We start from the raw sequence: 18,038 nt of genomic DNA on the forward strand, positions 1-18,038 counted from the left end.
CACGATCAGTCCAATCGCCTATAGGATAGTACAGTACTAGAACTGATGGAGTTTCGTAACGAAGAAAGTAACCTCGTCCAGAGACGCTATTAGACAGTTAATGGTAGTTGGTAGGCAATTAAGACCCCTCCATCCCTAAATGGTTGAGAACCATTGTAATGATATATTATAAACATCCAGAAGAAAGACGTAACCAGGGTTGGCATTTGATGTAAGGTTCAACTTTTGGAGACTGTAGACACTCTGTAACTTGCAGTGTCTCATCTTCATTTTCAGCAATGCAAGCTTCTTTTGCTGTTACATGCTCATTGTCCATTTCTTCTCTATTCTAAGCTTGTTCCTGTATTGCTGTGTTCATGATTGCTTCCATGTTTAATACTAGATAACTGCCATCTTATCTCTGTATTGAAATATTGAATGTATCAGTGAGTAGGCCACTCAGGTTTCTTTTGTGTTTGATGCAAAACAATTGTCATCTTGTCTTTGCATTGATAGATTAGATCTACAAGTTCCTTTACTGGTCACAACTGACCATCACATGGTTGTGTGTATCTGCTGGTGTGGTCAGTATTCTCCATATTCACCTAATTCCTAAATTGTTGAGCATTGGTGGTCTAAAGCCTTGTAGTCTGAGGGTGTTCATGCATGTCTGGAGTGAAAATAGGGTAGAAGTGGTTATTTGGATTGAACCAAACCATCATCCCTTCCAATAAACTTCTGCAAAAATAGTTTAATTTATATGTTACCAGGCATCTCCGAGCTACAACCTAGGAGAGTTTCCTGGATCTCTAACGTAATTGGCGCTGTTGCCGAGGAGAGGAGATTGAAGCTCAGCTTCCCTGGGAGAATGACACAGATCCAGTTTTGATGATAGAAAAATTCTGGACACATTTTTGGTTGTAATCATCTATCTGGCGACTCTACTGGAGGCCAAATTTCTTGGCGACTCCACATCATAGTTCTGGCTCAGTTTGTGAGGAACACTTAGAGAAATCCTCAAAAATCACCAGCTAACCCAGTACCTGACCCTAAGAAGATTATCAAGCAAAGAAAGATATCACAAAAGGGAGCATCAGGATCAGGTAAACTTGTACAATCTTATACATCTCTGTAAGAAAGGCTTGTAACAGAGTACATACATAGTGAGAATATAGCCTCTAGCACTAGCAGTGAAGAAAAATTTTCAAAGATTCATAAAGCTCCTTATTCTTTAGGTCCTCCTTTGGATTTCAACCCAAAGGGAACCTCCCCTCTTGTCCATCATATTCCTTTAACCCTGTCAGTCATTTCTCAACTCCCTACCTTCCAGACTGCCAGCACGCTTGAACCCACCACAATCATGGCAGGCCCACAAGCACCCACCAAAATGGAAAGAATCATAGCTGCTAGGTATGGACCCTTGGTATTGCCTGCTCCTCTAAATGCCATGCTTGTAGGAGAATATTAGAAGTACATGCCTAAGTTCACTGGGACAGAAGGAGTCACAGTAGAAGAACATCTTGAGTCCTTTTATAGCTATGCAGATAACCTAGATATTAGTGAAGATGATGTGTGGATGAGAGTTTTTGTCCAAAGCTTGGATGGAGAGGCTAGAAAATGGTTCAGAGAATTAACCCCTAGGTCTATAACTGACATTGAGGCCTTAGATGATGTGTTCCTAAAGAATTGGGGGGATAAGAAAGATCTGCTCTATTATCATACTGAGTTTGGAAACCTAAAAAGGGAAAATGGGGAGTCATTGTCCGATTTCAATAAAAGGTTTAACCACATGTACAACAAGATACCAGCTGAAGTGAAACCTACTCCCACCTCTGCCAAGCTCACCTATGCCAATGCCTTTGATTCCGACTTCTGCTTGCTATTGAGAGAAAGAAGATGTGCTTCCCTGGCTCAGATGCAGGATGCAGCCTTGGAAGTAGAGTCCAAAATCATGGTTGCAGAGAAACTCAAGGGACATGTTGATCGAAGGAGACAAAGGGGTGAATCTTCTTCATCTTCAGACCCCAAAATAGACAAAATGACTAAGATGATAGAGTCATTGGCCTTTGAAATCTCCAAGTTGAAGGTTGAGCAGCATTCAGGGAAAGGAAGGGTTCCTAATACATTTGCTCCTAGAAATCCAAATCCATACAGAAGAGCAAATGAGCAGTTGCAGATCATGCAAAAGGGAAGAGAGGCTAGTGAAGAACAGAAAGTGAAGACTCCTTTCCAGAATGTAGTCATGGAGGAGGAGCAGTTTGATGAGGAAGATGAGATCCACTGCATGGAAGACAAAGGTAGTGCTTCCTTTTTGACATTAGCTGCCTATGAGGAGTCATTACTCAAGGACCAGACCAGCTAGGAGTGGGACAGAGAAGCTGTTCTGCAAACCGAAAATCAGCAGAGATATAACCTGAGGTCAAGGATGAGTAATGGCAAAGAAAGCCCTGTCCAAAGAGCTATTGTTCCTGCAGAGCAACAAGTTAACAAGCAAAAGCGACCAGCAGCCGATCCCAACATCCTCAAAGCACCAGCTCAAGAGGTAAGAGGTCCTGACAAGCCCCCTTCCCTTTTCAGTTTTGAATCAGAAGTCCAGAAGTTGAAAATATTTATACCCCTAATAGAACTACTAAAGAATGAGGCCTTTAAGAAACCCATCCTTGATGCCCTCGAGCTTAAAGCCACACAAGCATCAAATGACTGTGTCAATTTGCAAGATGACAAACCTGCAGTTGTGCTTAGCCCAATGACTGAACCTGCTGATGAAAATTCCCCATCATTTTATGTCTCCTTGACCATTCATGACAAAATCCTTCACAACTGTCTACTGGACACGGGTGCCAGTCATAATCTAATGCCCAAGGCTATCATGGATGAGTTAGGCCTTGATATCACCAGACCTTATCATGACTTGTTCTCTTTTGATTCCAGAAAAGTGAAATGTCTAGGGTTGATCAAAGACTTGGCCATCACCTTATCTCAGCTGCCCATGAAGAGCATGATGGTGGATATTGTAGTAGCAGATGTGCCCCCAAAGTTTGGCATGCTTCTTTCCAGAGGATGGATGAAGAGGTTGGGTGGGACATTGCAAAATGACCTGTCCTATGCCACTGTCCTGGTTTTTGGGGGAGAAAGTAGAAGGTTGTACAGGGAAGCCCAACTGGCATATATCATTAGTGATGAAAAGAATCCCACTAATCATCCCATTTATGCTGTGGACACTGATTTTGGAGCATGTATTCTCCAAATTGAAGAATCCCAGTTGGCCTCAGTGCAACTCAAGAAACTAGTATGCCAGGTCATGGAGAAGGAAAGGCCACAGATTTGGGATATGTTCTTTGATGGAGCTTGCTCTAGGGAGGCTGCAGGAGCAGGTGTAGTGTTAGTATCCCCAACAGGGGAATGCACACATCTGTCTTTCAAGCTCACTTTTCAGGTCACAAACAATATAGCAAAGTATGAGGCTTTGATATTGGGCTTGAATGCTACTAAAAAAATGGGAATCAACGACATAAAGGTGTTTGGGGATGCTGATCTCATTATTCAGCAAGTAAACAAAACGTTTCAAGCAAAGCACCCCAGGCTGAAAACATACAGAGATGAGGTATGGAGGCTCAAAGATTCTTTTAATAGTTTTTGTATCTCATATATCCCCATAGTAAAGAATCAGCTTGCTGATTCCCTTGCTGTGTCTGCTAGCATGTTCATTCCTCCCATGCCCCCTAAATTGGCTTATGAAGTTTAGGTAAAATATAGCCATCTATGCCTGATAATGTCAAATACTGGAAAGTTTTTTAGGATGATGACGAAGTTAATAGGTTTCTGCAAGTCATTGATGAATTCTCTGAAATGCAAATTGATCAAGAAAATGAAGCCATGGAAGAATGTCACCAGTCTCAACTAAGAAACAAAATTGGCCAAGATAGCATTGTACAATTGCCTAGTAACCACATACCTAAAGGGTTGGTGCCTCTAGAGAAGCTGTTTGACCATAATGATGTACCCTATAAGACTACCCAAAAAGAAAATAAGTCTGCAGTCCATAGGCATAACATAGGGAGCCCAGATCATCCAAAGTATATAAATCTGTTCACCCGCTTGTCTATTGCCCAAAGTTTTGAATATTGCACCCTGATGAAGCAATTTGCTGATGTCTTTGCCTGGGAATACAATGACCTTAAGACTTATGACAAAAACATTATTCAGCATTAGATCCCACTGGAGAAAGACACCATCCCCTTCAAGCAGAAGCTGAGACCCATAAACCCTCTGCTACTTCCTTTGACTGAGAAAGAAATTAAGAAATTGTTGGTTTCCAAGATCCTAGTTCCCCTGAGGTATTCGAAGTGGGTAGCCAATCTGGTCGTCGTGGGGAAGAAAAGTGGGGAAATCAGGCTCTGTGTTGACTTTAGGAACCTGAACAAATGCTCTAAGAAAGAAAACTATCCCCTGCCCAAGATGGAACATTTGCTGCAAAAGGTTTCAGGGGCTCGAGTCATGTCTTTCTTGGACGGATTTTCAGGGTACAACCAAGTTGTTGTACATCCAGAGGACCAAGAAAATACTACCTTCACCACTACTTGGGGCACTTTTATGTACTCCAAGATGCCCTTTGGACTAATGAATGCTGAGGCAACCTTTCAGAGATCCATGGATATAGCTTTTGTAGGAGAGAAGGACAAGTTTGTCCTTATCTACCTTGATGATATAACAATTTACTCCAGCAGTCATCAGGATCATTTGCAGCATTTGAGGAAAGTGTTTCTCAAGTGCAGAAAGTTTTGGATTTCAGTCAATGCTAAAAAGTCACAGTTTGCTCTAGAAAAAGGAAAGCTCTTAGGACATATCGTTTCTGCTGCAGGTGTCAGGATTGACCCAGAAAGAGTTAAAGAAATACAAGCATTGTCTATTCCAAGGTCAAAGAAGAACATTCAATCTGTTAGACAATTATATATTACAGAGCAATGGAACACATAGAATGTAGCAGAAATATAAACATAGAAAACACATAAAACTAGAGAGACACAGATATACATGGTTCACCTAGTTTGGGTTACGTCCACCCTAAATAGCCAGTCCTTCCTTTTTATTATCTAGAAAAATGAAGAGACACAACCTACAGTAGATCCGCTGTAATATCCTCTGTTTTCTCTCACAGTCTGACCACTTTGTTTCTCACTCGGAGAATACACATCTATTACACAGCCTCAATACAATGCCCTCATACAAAGAGAGGGGTTTCCTTCTAAGGCAAGAAACCCTAAACTAAACATAAGTTCTATCGTCAGATCATCCGCCTAATGAATGGCTCAGATTGACTAGAGATTACTATACATTTACAAGGAAAATTTACATCTGTTTTTAGCTTCAGGGGCGCTGCCCCTGAAACCTCCGTCGGGGGACTGTTGGCCCTCGGACCCCCCAGCCGGGGGGGATTGGCCCCCCAAAACCCCCACGGGGGGGACAAGTCCCCCCCGTACCCCCCCACATGGAGGGGTGTACAAACTGCGTAGGGTATACATCTGGCTGAAACAAAGACCTATAAATAATCATGGTCCACACCCAAATCAATCCTTTTTAGGTAAGATAAACTTTGTGAGGAGGTTTATTCCTAATTTTGCAGAACTAGTGAAACATATCACCTCCATGCTGAAAAAGGGATTATAGATTAAATGGACCAATGCAGCAAGGAAATCTTTTCAAGCGACCAAAATAGTTATTATGGAAGCACCCACTCTAATCAGCCCAAACTATAACAAGGAGTTCCATATCTTCTCTTTTGCTTCCTGTGACACCCTTGCAGCAGTCTTGTTGCAGAGGGATGATGAAGGTACAGAGCACCCAGTGGCCTTTTCAGTAAAACTTTAAGAGATGCTGAATTAAGATATGACATAATTGAAATGCATGCTTATGCTCTTATTAAGTCTTTAAAGGCATTCTGAATCTACATTCTACACTCCAAGTTGATTGCCTATGTACCCTCTACCTCAGTAAAGGATGTCCTAACATAGCCAGATGTTGATGGAGGAATGGCTAAATGGATTGCAAAGCTCATTGAATTAAACATAGAATTGAAGCCCACCAAGCTTGTCAAAGGCTGAGGCCTGGCTAAGCTTATGGCTGAAGAAAATTGCAAAATGCTAGACATAAACTGCATAGGTGCAGATTCAGAAGTTGAACAAGCAGAGGAGGCAATAGAAGAATGAAGGCAGAGCCAGTCATTGGATGAGAACTTAGCTACTTGTGAATGGTATTCTAAAATAGCTCACTATTTGTTGAAGCTAGAAGTTCCTTCAAGCTTTAGTTCAAGCCAAGCCAAGATGATTAAGCTCAAAGCAACCAAGTTCTGTATCCATAAAAACTTGCTTTATTGGAGGGACCCATCTGGAATCCTCTTAAGATGTCTAGACAAAGAGCAATCTGTGGAAGTCATGCACCAGCTCCATTCCAGCATCTGTGGAGGACATCATTATTGGAAAACCACAGCCCACAAGATCCTAAGAGTTGGATATTATTGGCCCACTCTATTCTCTAATGTGTTTTCATTCGTGAAATCTTGTGACAAGTGCCAGAGGTTTGCAGGAAGACAGTAGCTGAAATATTTTCCCCTAAAGCCAATACATACCAGTGGCCCATTCCAATAGTGGGGTTTGGATTTCATAGGGGAGATTAATCCACATTCCAGTGGCCAGCATAGATGGATTTTAGTAGCCACTGGTTATTTTACCAAATGGATCGAAGCCATCCCCACTAAGAAAGTTGATCACCAGGTTGTCATCAAATTCTTGACAGAGAACATTTTCACCAAGTATGGCTGCCCAAACAAATTGGTTACAGACAACGCAACAGCTTTCAAGGCAAAAGAATTGGTGGACATGTGTGACTCAATGGGCATTAAACTAGTGCATTCCACCTCATATTATCCTCAAGGCAATGGCCTAGTAGAATCATCCAATAAGAGCTTGGTAAGGATAATCAAAAAGCTGCTGGAAGACAATAAAAGGAGTTGGGATTCCAAACTGAAGTTTGCATTATGGGCTGACAGGGTTACCACCAAGAAGTCCACAGGGAATTCTCCATTCAAGTTGGTATATGGCACTGAGGTTGTATTCCCAATCCAATTGACCCTCCCTGTGGCCAAATTCTTGCAAGAAGAGCAGAATGAGGAAAATGACATGGCAAGGAGGATTAGTGACTTGGTTGAAGTTCATCAGATCAGAGATCAATTGATTGAAAGGTCTACAGTACATCAAAGGAAAATCAAGGAAGCTTTTGACAAAAAAGCAAAGATGGACAATTTTCAGGTTGGTGACTGGGTTCTCAAATGGGATGCACTGAAGGAAAAGAAAGGCAATCATGGTAAATTTGATGCTCTATGGACAGGACCTTTTGTCATCTCTCAGGTACAGGGGAACAATACTTTCATGCTGAAAATCTTGGAAGAAGAAGCAGTTTTTGATGGCCCAATCAATGGGCGGTTTTTGAAAGTTTATTTTGTTTAAGGCTTTCAGGCCTTAGCATTGTAAATATGTTCTTTTTATAGTTTTTAGTGTAGGCTTATATAGACTCCATGCCCAATGGAATACTAGGCAATGTTTCTGATCTTGTTTTCATATAGAAGGCAGTGGTCTATGGTTCTTGAAACCTCACAGGGAGGATTTCATCCCCAGAAGGAGCCAGTGTTAGCCTTGAGATGCAGTGCTGACTTTTGGAAGGTCAAAGAGGGGCTCAGTTTGATCTGTTGTTCTCAAAGGGGCCCCACCTGGGTCATTTTTTCCCTTTTCTCCTCTTACCCGTTCAATTGCTAACCTTCCCATTTCCTTCGTTCACCCTCTAACCCTGACAAAATACTCCCTTTTGGCCTTAGCCCCAAGTGTAAAGCCAAAGTACCCATAAAACCCGATCATATGCTCTTGCGCGCTCATAAAACACCTCACCGCATCCATGTTGTTGATCTTCTCCCGCCAATCCAACGGCCCATATTTCTCTCGATAAATACAACCTACTCGATTGGCCTCCACCATTAGATCACCTCCGCCAGATCTAACGGTCCTCGCTCATATGGAATGGAAAACTAGCATGGGCAGTACTCACGCGATATGGGCAGTTTCTCTCTCTCCTCCGCTTCTACATGTCAGCTGCTAAATGGAATCGCGTGACTTTGTACAATTACCACTTACTGCCCAATGTCCGCACGATAAAAAAAACCATTACCGCCTAGAGTAAACCACCCTGCCCATTACCATCCGCGCATCTCCACCGCCCGATAACTCTCTGTTCTACCTGCTTAAATATCTGATTGCCCGGAAATATCCTACTCCCACCACGACCGTTAGCCTCTACAAATTGATCTCCACCACACGTCTCCTCGATCTGACGGCCACCATCCACGACCATCCTCGCCATTCATCTGCCCATGCACTCCATCCCCATGTCTAGTTTGACCCCAACAACCAAATTAAACAGAGAGCATGGCCAAATGAAGAAAAGGACACAACACAACTCAACAACCAAATTTATCAGTCATGGAGCCCCTCTACCACGATCAGTCCAACCACCTGTAGGATAGTACAGTACCAGAACTGATGGAGTTTCGTAACAGAGAAAGTAACCTCGTCCAGAGATGCTATCAGACAGTTAATGGTAGTTGGTAGTCAATTAAGACCCCTCCATCCCTAAACGGCTGAGAGCCATTGTAATGATAGATTATAAATAGCCAGAAGAAAGATGTAACCAGGGTTGGCATTTGATGTAAGGTTCAACTTCTGGAGACTGTAGACACTCTGTAACTTGCAGCGTCTCATCTTCATTTTTCAGTAATGCAAACTTCTTTTGCTGTTACATGCTCACTGTCCATTTCTTCTCTGTTCTAAGATTGTGTCTATGGCGTTGTGTTCATGATTGCTTCCATGTTTAATAATAGATAACTATCATCTTATCTCTATATTGAAATATTGAATGTATCAGTGAGTAGGCCACTCGGGTTTCTTCTGTGTCTAATGCAAAACAACTGTCATCTTGTCTTTGCATTGATAGATTATATCTACAAGTTTCTTTACTAGTCGTAGCTAGCCATCACATGGTTGTGTGTATCTGCTGGTGTGGTCAGTATTCTCCATATTCACCTAATTCCTAAACTATTGAGCATTGGTGGTCTAAAGCCTTGTAGTCTAAGGGATTTCATGCATGTCTGGAGTGAAAACATAGTAGAATTGGTTATCTGGCTTGAACTAAACCATCATCCCTTCCAATAAACTTATGCAAAAATAGTTTAATTTATATGTTACCAGACATCTCTAAGCTACAACCTAGGAGAGTTTCCTGGAGCTCTAACAGGCCCATTGAGGAGGAAATATAATTTATGATTGTCCTATCCAGGAGAGGGGAGTATTTTTCTTAGTTCCCTGATGTCCCCCATGGTGTTGCAACTGAGAGTCAACTTTCATACACTCAGAGATATGTCGGGCCTCATGCAGTCCATCCATCATATTTTCAGGTCTGTGGTGGACAACTACAAATTTCTTCTTTTGCTACAGAGGAGGCTAGGTGCCTCTCATTATTAGTCAGCACCATTGCACATTCTTATGGTGATGGGTAGTGCATTAGTTGCCCTCTTTTGTATTATGTTGATTATTTGATCGATGTGCCATGTTGCATCAGATGGTATGCCATTTGTTTGAGGCAGTTTTGCACGATTTTAGATAGATGTCGTGCATTAATGAGACAGAGGAGGGAGAACTTCCCTTTTGCTTCTGAGTTTTTTTGCTTATTTTTTGAAAGGTTTCTGGAGATGATGCCTACATTTGATCATCACCCTCCTAGGATGATCACTGAGGCCCGAATGTGCATGTGGGGGTAGATGACGCCCAAGAGGGGCATGTTAGATTTTTCAACCAGGATTTCGAACGAGGTACTAATGCTACTAGCTAGTGTGGATGACCATGTGTTTATCGTGTTGGGGTTGATTGGAAAGGGTGTCCCAACATATCCTTCACAGAAGTTTAACCTCTAGATGATAGAGGTAATATTAGTGTTTTATTTAAATTAATCTAGTTTCTTTTCCTTGTTTTAATGAATTAGAATAAAGTTTATTCTAACACATTCTTTAACTTGTTTTATTAAATTGTTTAATAAAATTTTCTAATTATTTTTGTGTACTATATATTTTGTAGACATCGGCTCATATGATGGGGAAATGTCTCCTCCCCCATCGTCGGATGGAGGAGACGAGGAGATAGGTGAGGACCAAGAGGGTGAGGCACATCCTCAAGGGGGCATGAGCGTCCGAGGGCGGAGGACTACTATGCGCTTTTGGATGGAATACTATGATAGATTGGATAGAGTTTTAGTTCAGCAGGTAGTCCTCCCTGCGAGACCTTGAGATATCAACACAGATCTAATGTTTATGGATCTCTATAGGGACTTTCCATGAGATTTGATGTCTCTTATACGGTATGTCATTAGAGCTAGTACTTTATTGGCGGCGATGAGGGTTGCATGGAATCATGCAACAACACATCCATTAGATGTGGGTGGTCATGATGATGATGAGGGTGATGATGATGATTATGATGATGAGGGTGATCATTTTGGTCGTACACTTGCTCATCAGTCACTTGATGATGCTCAGATGCTAGAGCTAGAGGATGTGTCGTATCTTTCTCCTAATAAAGTAGACTAACCACCTTCTCCTGTAGACCAACCAATACCTTCTACTATAGACCAACCACCTCTTAGTCCTCCACATCAGCTGAGTTTGACAGGCATACTTGATTAAGTAGTAGTTGACCATCCATTGTCATCTACTATAGACCAGGATGAAAGCACTATTACGTCTATTGTAACGGATATTTGATTGCACTTGTTTGACTTCATGATGTAGTTATTTGACTTATATATATATATATATATATATATATATATATATATATATGTGGTGCATTTTTTTTGTTCATGTTTATGTACTTAATTTATATGTTAGTGTTGATGTATATATTGTGAGGTAATGTTAGATATGTTCATTTAATGTGCTTGCAGATACATGATTACATGTTAGTAGTTATTTGAGAGAAGATTTATATTAATTTAAGGATGTATGTGGTGATGATGTTAGATTAAATTCGTTGTGTTTTGTTAGATGTGATCATGATGATCATGCTTTGTTAGATTATTAGATTTGTGTGCTAGCTAATGACGTTTATATGTGCTACTAAAAGTGTATATAATTAGATTATGGTAGTGAATTTGAATGTGTATCTTATATGATGTTTATATTTGTTAGATGAGTATCGTCAAGATGTTTATTTTTATGAAATAATGTTATTATAGATTATGTATTGGTGAATTTATATAAAACTTTTATTTATGAAATTGCATGTAAAACAACTTACTTTAAAAAATATGCAAAGATAGTTTTATAAATTACAAAATTTAGTATGGTTGAAACTATGATTGTAAAATTACGATAAATAATTTTCTATTGCTTGGATAGTTCATTGATATTTAATCAAACTTAATTAGTAAAACATTTCAATACTCACAATGATAAAATAATTAAAGGTAAAATAATTTAGTTAGTTCTTAAAAAGACGAAAATATGTAACTCATTCAATTTTTAATATAAAATATTATTAATAATAAATTATTCAAAAATACAATTTAACTAACTCAATATTAGTTTATAAAATTCAAACTATTGTTAAATTTAAAAAAACTTAAGTCGGAATTTTTTTACAATCTACTGCTTAGATCCGTCTTAACTTTGGATCTACCAAGCGCCCAGAGGGATCAAATCTCTTGAAATGCAAACATCTTTTTGAGTAAAAAGAGGTTTGATCCCTCCAGGGGCTTGGTGGATCTATGCAGCTGATATAATATCTATGTAGTTGACATTGAAATATTTTGTTTATAATTCAATTTCTCCATATTAAAATGTTAAAATAAGGCCACTCATATTTTTATTTATTTATTTATTTATTTTATTTATTTATTTATTTATTTTTATTTATTTTTTATTTTTATTTTTTTGTATGTATGCATTTAATCATTTTTATTATTAATATTTTCTATAATATTACATATCAAATTCATATTAAATATTGAAAAGTTTACAAATATCCCTCATACATTGAACTAGAAAGCAACTATTAATGGAATAAGAATTCATTCAATCTTGCACACTAAAGTGAAAATATAAGAAAATTTTCAATTTAAATTACTTTATTTGTCTCTATATAAAGTATCTATAAAGTTATGTTATTTAATATGGACAATGAAATATTTTACTTATATCAATAATACTATTTTTTGTCCTGTGAAAAAATTACATTTTTTCCCTGTAGTAAATTGTATTTTTTTTACTCATTACATTTCTTCCTCATAATAAAAGACAATTTTTTTTTTTTTTTACTTTCGGTTACATTATATCTCTATATAAAGTTATATAAGATCAAGGTGTAAATTGAAGTATTGTAATTATGGCTGACATTAATTTAGTTTCTTATTACTATTTTTCTTTTGCCAATTTCAATTATTATTTTAGTATTTTTAAATGGAACATGATGTGCCAACATCTCTCCCATACTAAGCTGTACGACACAATTAATTTAGATTTAATACATCTTAAAAAATTCTATTTTTATAAAATTTATTTTATTACTAAAGTTATGATATTTTCAAGCAATTTGAATTTAATCTTTATAGCAATTCTTATCAATTTAAATTAAAAAAAAAAAAATCTCTCTCTAAAGATGAGGATATAGAAATGTAAAATAAGGTTTGTGATCAAGTTAATTGTGGTTGGAGATTTTTTATATTGGAAGTTCTCCCTTAAAGAGGCAAATGAAATTTTTACTAGTAATAAAGATATAACATTTTGATGCTATTTTGGTTCTTTATTTTCTATTGTATTGCTTTAAATTTAACTCTTTTTAATAATAAATATGAGTGAAATAATATGGCTTAAATAATATAAATTAAATTATCACTAGATATTCACTAAAATCCATGTTTCCATATTAATAAATAATTTTTTTATTTAATAAAAAATTTGTATTTTACATATGAGGTTACTGTATTTTATATGTCAATCATGTAGCAAAGACATCAACAGAGGGAGCAACAACAATTGGAAATACTTAGCAAAATAATGAAAAAAAACACACATAACAATAGTATAAATGACGAAATAACACAAGGACATATCACTCTGCATTGTCCTCACCTTGATTATCTTCCTCGACACTTGGCATGATAACACTGTTCTTCTCAAAAACATGTTTTATCTAGGGTCGTGTCTTAATACGAACCACCAATTATATAACACATCTGGGTAACAAAATACATCGTTGCAGTGTTTTGGGAAAACATAAATCTCCCTAACTTCATGCCACATCTTTATAGAGTTGATGGATATCAGTCAACTATCATGTTCTTCCCTTACATTATTCCAATCAAGGTGTCCCACCACTTGCACCTAAAAATAACACACTGGAATGAAGAGGAGTCCACTTGAATGATCTTTTATATCTTTCCAATGTAACCTAATGTCCTCTGCATTAGGTTTTGATCGCAGTGGCTAGCACAACTAGATTAGTTGAACTCAAATTCAACTCCATAGACTTGTTTCATGCATCCATCATCGACATCCTCCGTGCGAAAATGATATCCATATTTCCACATAGATGGGAACAAATGCACCTATAAAAAAGTGAAAAATCACAGTGTCATGTATCTAATAAACCGAACATAATTAAAAATATAATATATATATATATATATATCTATATATATATATATATATATATATATATATATATATATATATATATATCTATATATATATATATATATATATATATATATATATATATATATATATATATATATATATATATATATATAGATATAGTACGTATGAGATCAAAATATGCATTAATCTCAAGTTTAGTGTGAATAGTTATTATGTAGTAATTTGAAAAATGATAAGTCTGCACTTACTCTTTATCATGTGCCTCTTTCCATTCGTATCGAGAAGCTCCCTTTCTCTTTTGTCTTCATCCCTTTCTTCATCCCAAATTGCTGCACCTGGTGTGTTTTCAATCTGCTTGATGTACTCACTGGAATAATATAAAGACTCATACAATATATTCCCCTCTGCCATAGAATCCTCAAGTTTTTCCCTTTGTCAAACAAAACCTTTCAATTTCTTAGTGTACCTCTCTAAGAAGAACATCCAATGACAAAAAATGATCCCAATTAGTTCAACCTCATCTACTAGGTGAATTAGAAGACGAACCTGCATGTCCATGAAACTTGTTGGCAGATCCTTCTCAAACATACAAACAATCTCAGCTGTCTCTTGATGCCACCTTGGAATTCTAGCCATATGAATCTCTTTTGATGTGATCTAACATTCAAATGAAGATAATTTAGATATGGAACATCGTAGGTCTTGGGGGAAGTCATGGTTCACAAAATCACGCATGAGTAGAGGATAATGACACTGCACATGAAATAGTATATTATACAAAAATTAATTATTAAATATACCATTACATAAAAGTAAAAAAAATAATAAAATCATGTTTTTGACATACGTACTCTTAGAAGGTTAAAATAGTCATGTGATTTCAACCCTGACAAATGGTCATCTATAGTGAAACAACATCATAGTGAAGACCCATATAAAGAAGACACCCTCACATTCATTATAACTTCCTTTTACAAATAAATATCATATTTCTTTAAAATCCATGGGACATCACCTTCTTTGAAAGAATAGGAGGGGCCATACTCTCCTCTAGTTTCTTGTCTTGGCTAATGTTTCCTTTTAGTTTTTGAAGAAATAAGATCTCTCCTAACTACCAATGTGTCACTTTCTTTCAATGATATGTGCCTCCATAAATTATCCGAACTTATGTAGGAACGCAACATAATACAGACATAAACATAAACAAAGATATGCACGAGGAATAAAACTTCATTTCATTAATATCAAAGAATTGAAAGATGCTTACATACATAATGGAAATAAACTAGCTCGGGTGATGGTAGCTTATCTCTGAGAAGCGATATGGTGGCTACATGCCTCTGAACTATGTTACAATGAGGCTCAAGGTCCCTTTTATTATTGAAGAACAAAGGGAAACCCTAAGCAACCAAAACCCTACCTTTAGGAGATGGAACACCAAGAGTTCGTGGGGTTAGTTGGGCAACCAACTTCCTGGGGTTGTAACTTGGTCATATGATCTCCGTTTTGTGTGTATGATACCTCGTTAGAAACATATCTTTGAGTACTATGGGATTTGTAGTAGGCCACTACTCATGGCTACGGGCCTATTATGGACCTCAAGAAAATGTCGTTTAGGGGGTCAAAACCTCTCTAGAAGTTTAGGATCCAAAAAAATGCTAAATATAATAAACGCTGCTATAATCAAGGAAATTGATGAAACTAACTAAAATTTTAGGTGGAATAGGTCAATGGCCACCAATATCCACTTGGATTGGTCCTCCCCCCTTAGGAAGCAATGGTATCCATTGCATGTAGAGCCTCCACAAGGTGAGGAATTTTCTGTTGAACTTGGTCCTTGGTGAGCCACTTGCCCTAGTGAAGGGGTTGGCCTGCTTTGATGACTCGATACCTATATATCCTTTGTTGACAAGTGTTATTGATTTATGTTTCCATGATCCTATCAGTTTTGGCCTGTTCAATATAACTTGGTTTGAGAATTGTTGGTGTCAACTGCTTAGCAATGTGGAATGTGTCCAACAATGGGGGAAAGTATGGCAGCAACTGGTCCACATTGAATACTAGGTGCAGTCCAAGGAACGGTGGAATGCTTAGCTCGAAAGCATTGTCCCCCACCTCCTTATTTATGGTGGAAGGCCCATATCAGAGCGGGCGAAGATTTCGGTGGGGCCCAACAAGGCCTTCCTTTTGCAAATGTTACCAAACTTTTTCACCCACCTGGAATTTGTGTGGCACCTGATGTTGATCATGAAGTTGCTTGTACTTATAATTTTCTCTATCCAATATGCCATGGACCTGTTGGTAGATGTACTGAATGCGATCAATAAATTTGTTAGCACTATCAGCTTCAGACTAGAGATGAGCCAAATTTTCCTGAGTGGGTGAAAATGGTATGGAAACATCAATGGGACATAGTGGCTGCACTCCCAGTCCCACCTGAAAGGGGATGTGGCTACTTAGGCTATGGAGAGCATTGTTGTAGCTGTGTTAGACATAGAGGTTTCTCTCATCCCATGTGCATGGGTGCTTCAAGTTGTACATGCACAGGATGTGCATGATCATCCTGTTTACGACCTATGTTTGGTGATCATTTGGGGGTGAAATGTCATGGAATTAGTGAGCTTGGTATCCAATAATGACCAAAGGATTGACTAGAATTCACTTAGGAACTAGTTGTCCCAATCTAAGATAATGGATTGTGGGATCCCAAAGTGTACCCATACTCGTTCAAAGAAGAGTTTAGTAGTGGCTTCTACTGTGATAATCTTCTTGAAGTTCACCATAATGGCAATCTTAGAGAATATGTCGAAAACCATGAAAACACAGTCATTTCCATGCTTGGTAGAAGGAAGGCCCAACATGTAATCCATGGAGATGTATTCCCAAGGTTGACTAGGAGTATGCAGAGGGGTATACAAGCCTTTCTTCTTGATTGTAGGTTTCTCAATGGTGCAGACAATATAGGATCTGATGTACTTCCCAACATCTTATTGAAGGCTCGGCTAATAAAAATACTTTTGCAGCATTTCCACTATCTTCTCTACCTACAAATGTTCAGCGACCCGACTTTAGTGTGCCTCGAAAATCATCTTAGCACGCTTGCTTGAAGGAACACAAAGGTGTCCTAGGTGGCATAACAATGTGTCCTAGAGGTGAATGTCTGGAACTTTCTTACCTTCCAAGAGCATCTGGTATGTGGTGTCGAATTCTGGATCACTCTTGTAAATATGTGGCCATCTTGACATCTCGTGTCCACGGGAGTTGAGCACAATGGTCAGTGCCATAACCAGTGGTCAGTTGAGGTAGTCTGCAACATTATTGGTGCTGCCCTTCTTGTACTTAATTTTTAAATGAAAATGTTGTAGATATGTGGACAACTTTTGATGATAATCATTTTTGCAAATTTCTCGGTGTTTGTATGAACTGCAAGGGTCATTGGTTTGTGTGGATGACTGTTTCATTCTCCAAAATGTAATGCTTCCATTTTTGGTAGGCCTGCAAAATAGAATACATCTCCTTGTGATAGGTAGGATACTTTCAGACCAATAGCATAGTTGGAGGCATATGTCTTAATTTCAAATGGTTTATGCAGGTCTGGTAATGCAAGCACTAGTGCAGAAAAGAAGCAATGATTCAAATCGGAACACGCCTTATGTTGGGATTCATACAAAAAGAAATTTACTTTCACTCCTCCCATGGTGACTCGACTTAAAGGTCAAGTGATATGAGAGAATCCCAACATGAAACTGTGATAGAAATTGGAAAGACCCAAAAAGTTTCGGAGCTCTGCTAGAGTGGTGAGGGGTGGCTAATTTTGAATAACTTTTCATTGGCTAGGTCCATATGCACACCCCACTCATCAATGGTGTACCCCATATGTTGAACCTAGGCCATACCAAAAGTGCATTTCTCCAAATTGACACATAATTTGTGTTGTCGCAAGGTTTGGAGGACCTATCGAATATGGTGTATGTGCTCTTACCAACTCTGGCTGAGGATCAGGATGTTGTCCAGGTACACTACCATGAATGAGTTGGTGAAGGGTTGCAATATGGCATCCATTAGCCACATGAAGGTTGCATGGGAATTCGTCAAGCCAAAAGGCATGGCCCACCATTCGAAAAGGACCTCCTTGGATTTGAAGGAAGTATTTCACACATAGAAAGGTTCAATCAGTACTTGGTGATAACCATACCTCAAGTAAATATTTCTGAAATAATTTTCCTCCTTAAGTTGGTTAAGAAGGTCATCAACGCATAGGATTGGATACCTATTCTGGACAGTGATATTTTTCAGTGCCCGATAGTCA

Source organism: Pinus tabuliformis, chromosome 6, assembly GCF_031772625.1.
Source record: "Pinus tabuliformis cultivar Carrire ecotype Pingquan chromosome 6, CPIR1, whole genome shotgun sequence".
NCBI classification, from domain to species: Eukaryota; Viridiplantae; Streptophyta; class Pinopsida; order Pinales; family Pinaceae; genus Pinus; species Pinus tabuliformis.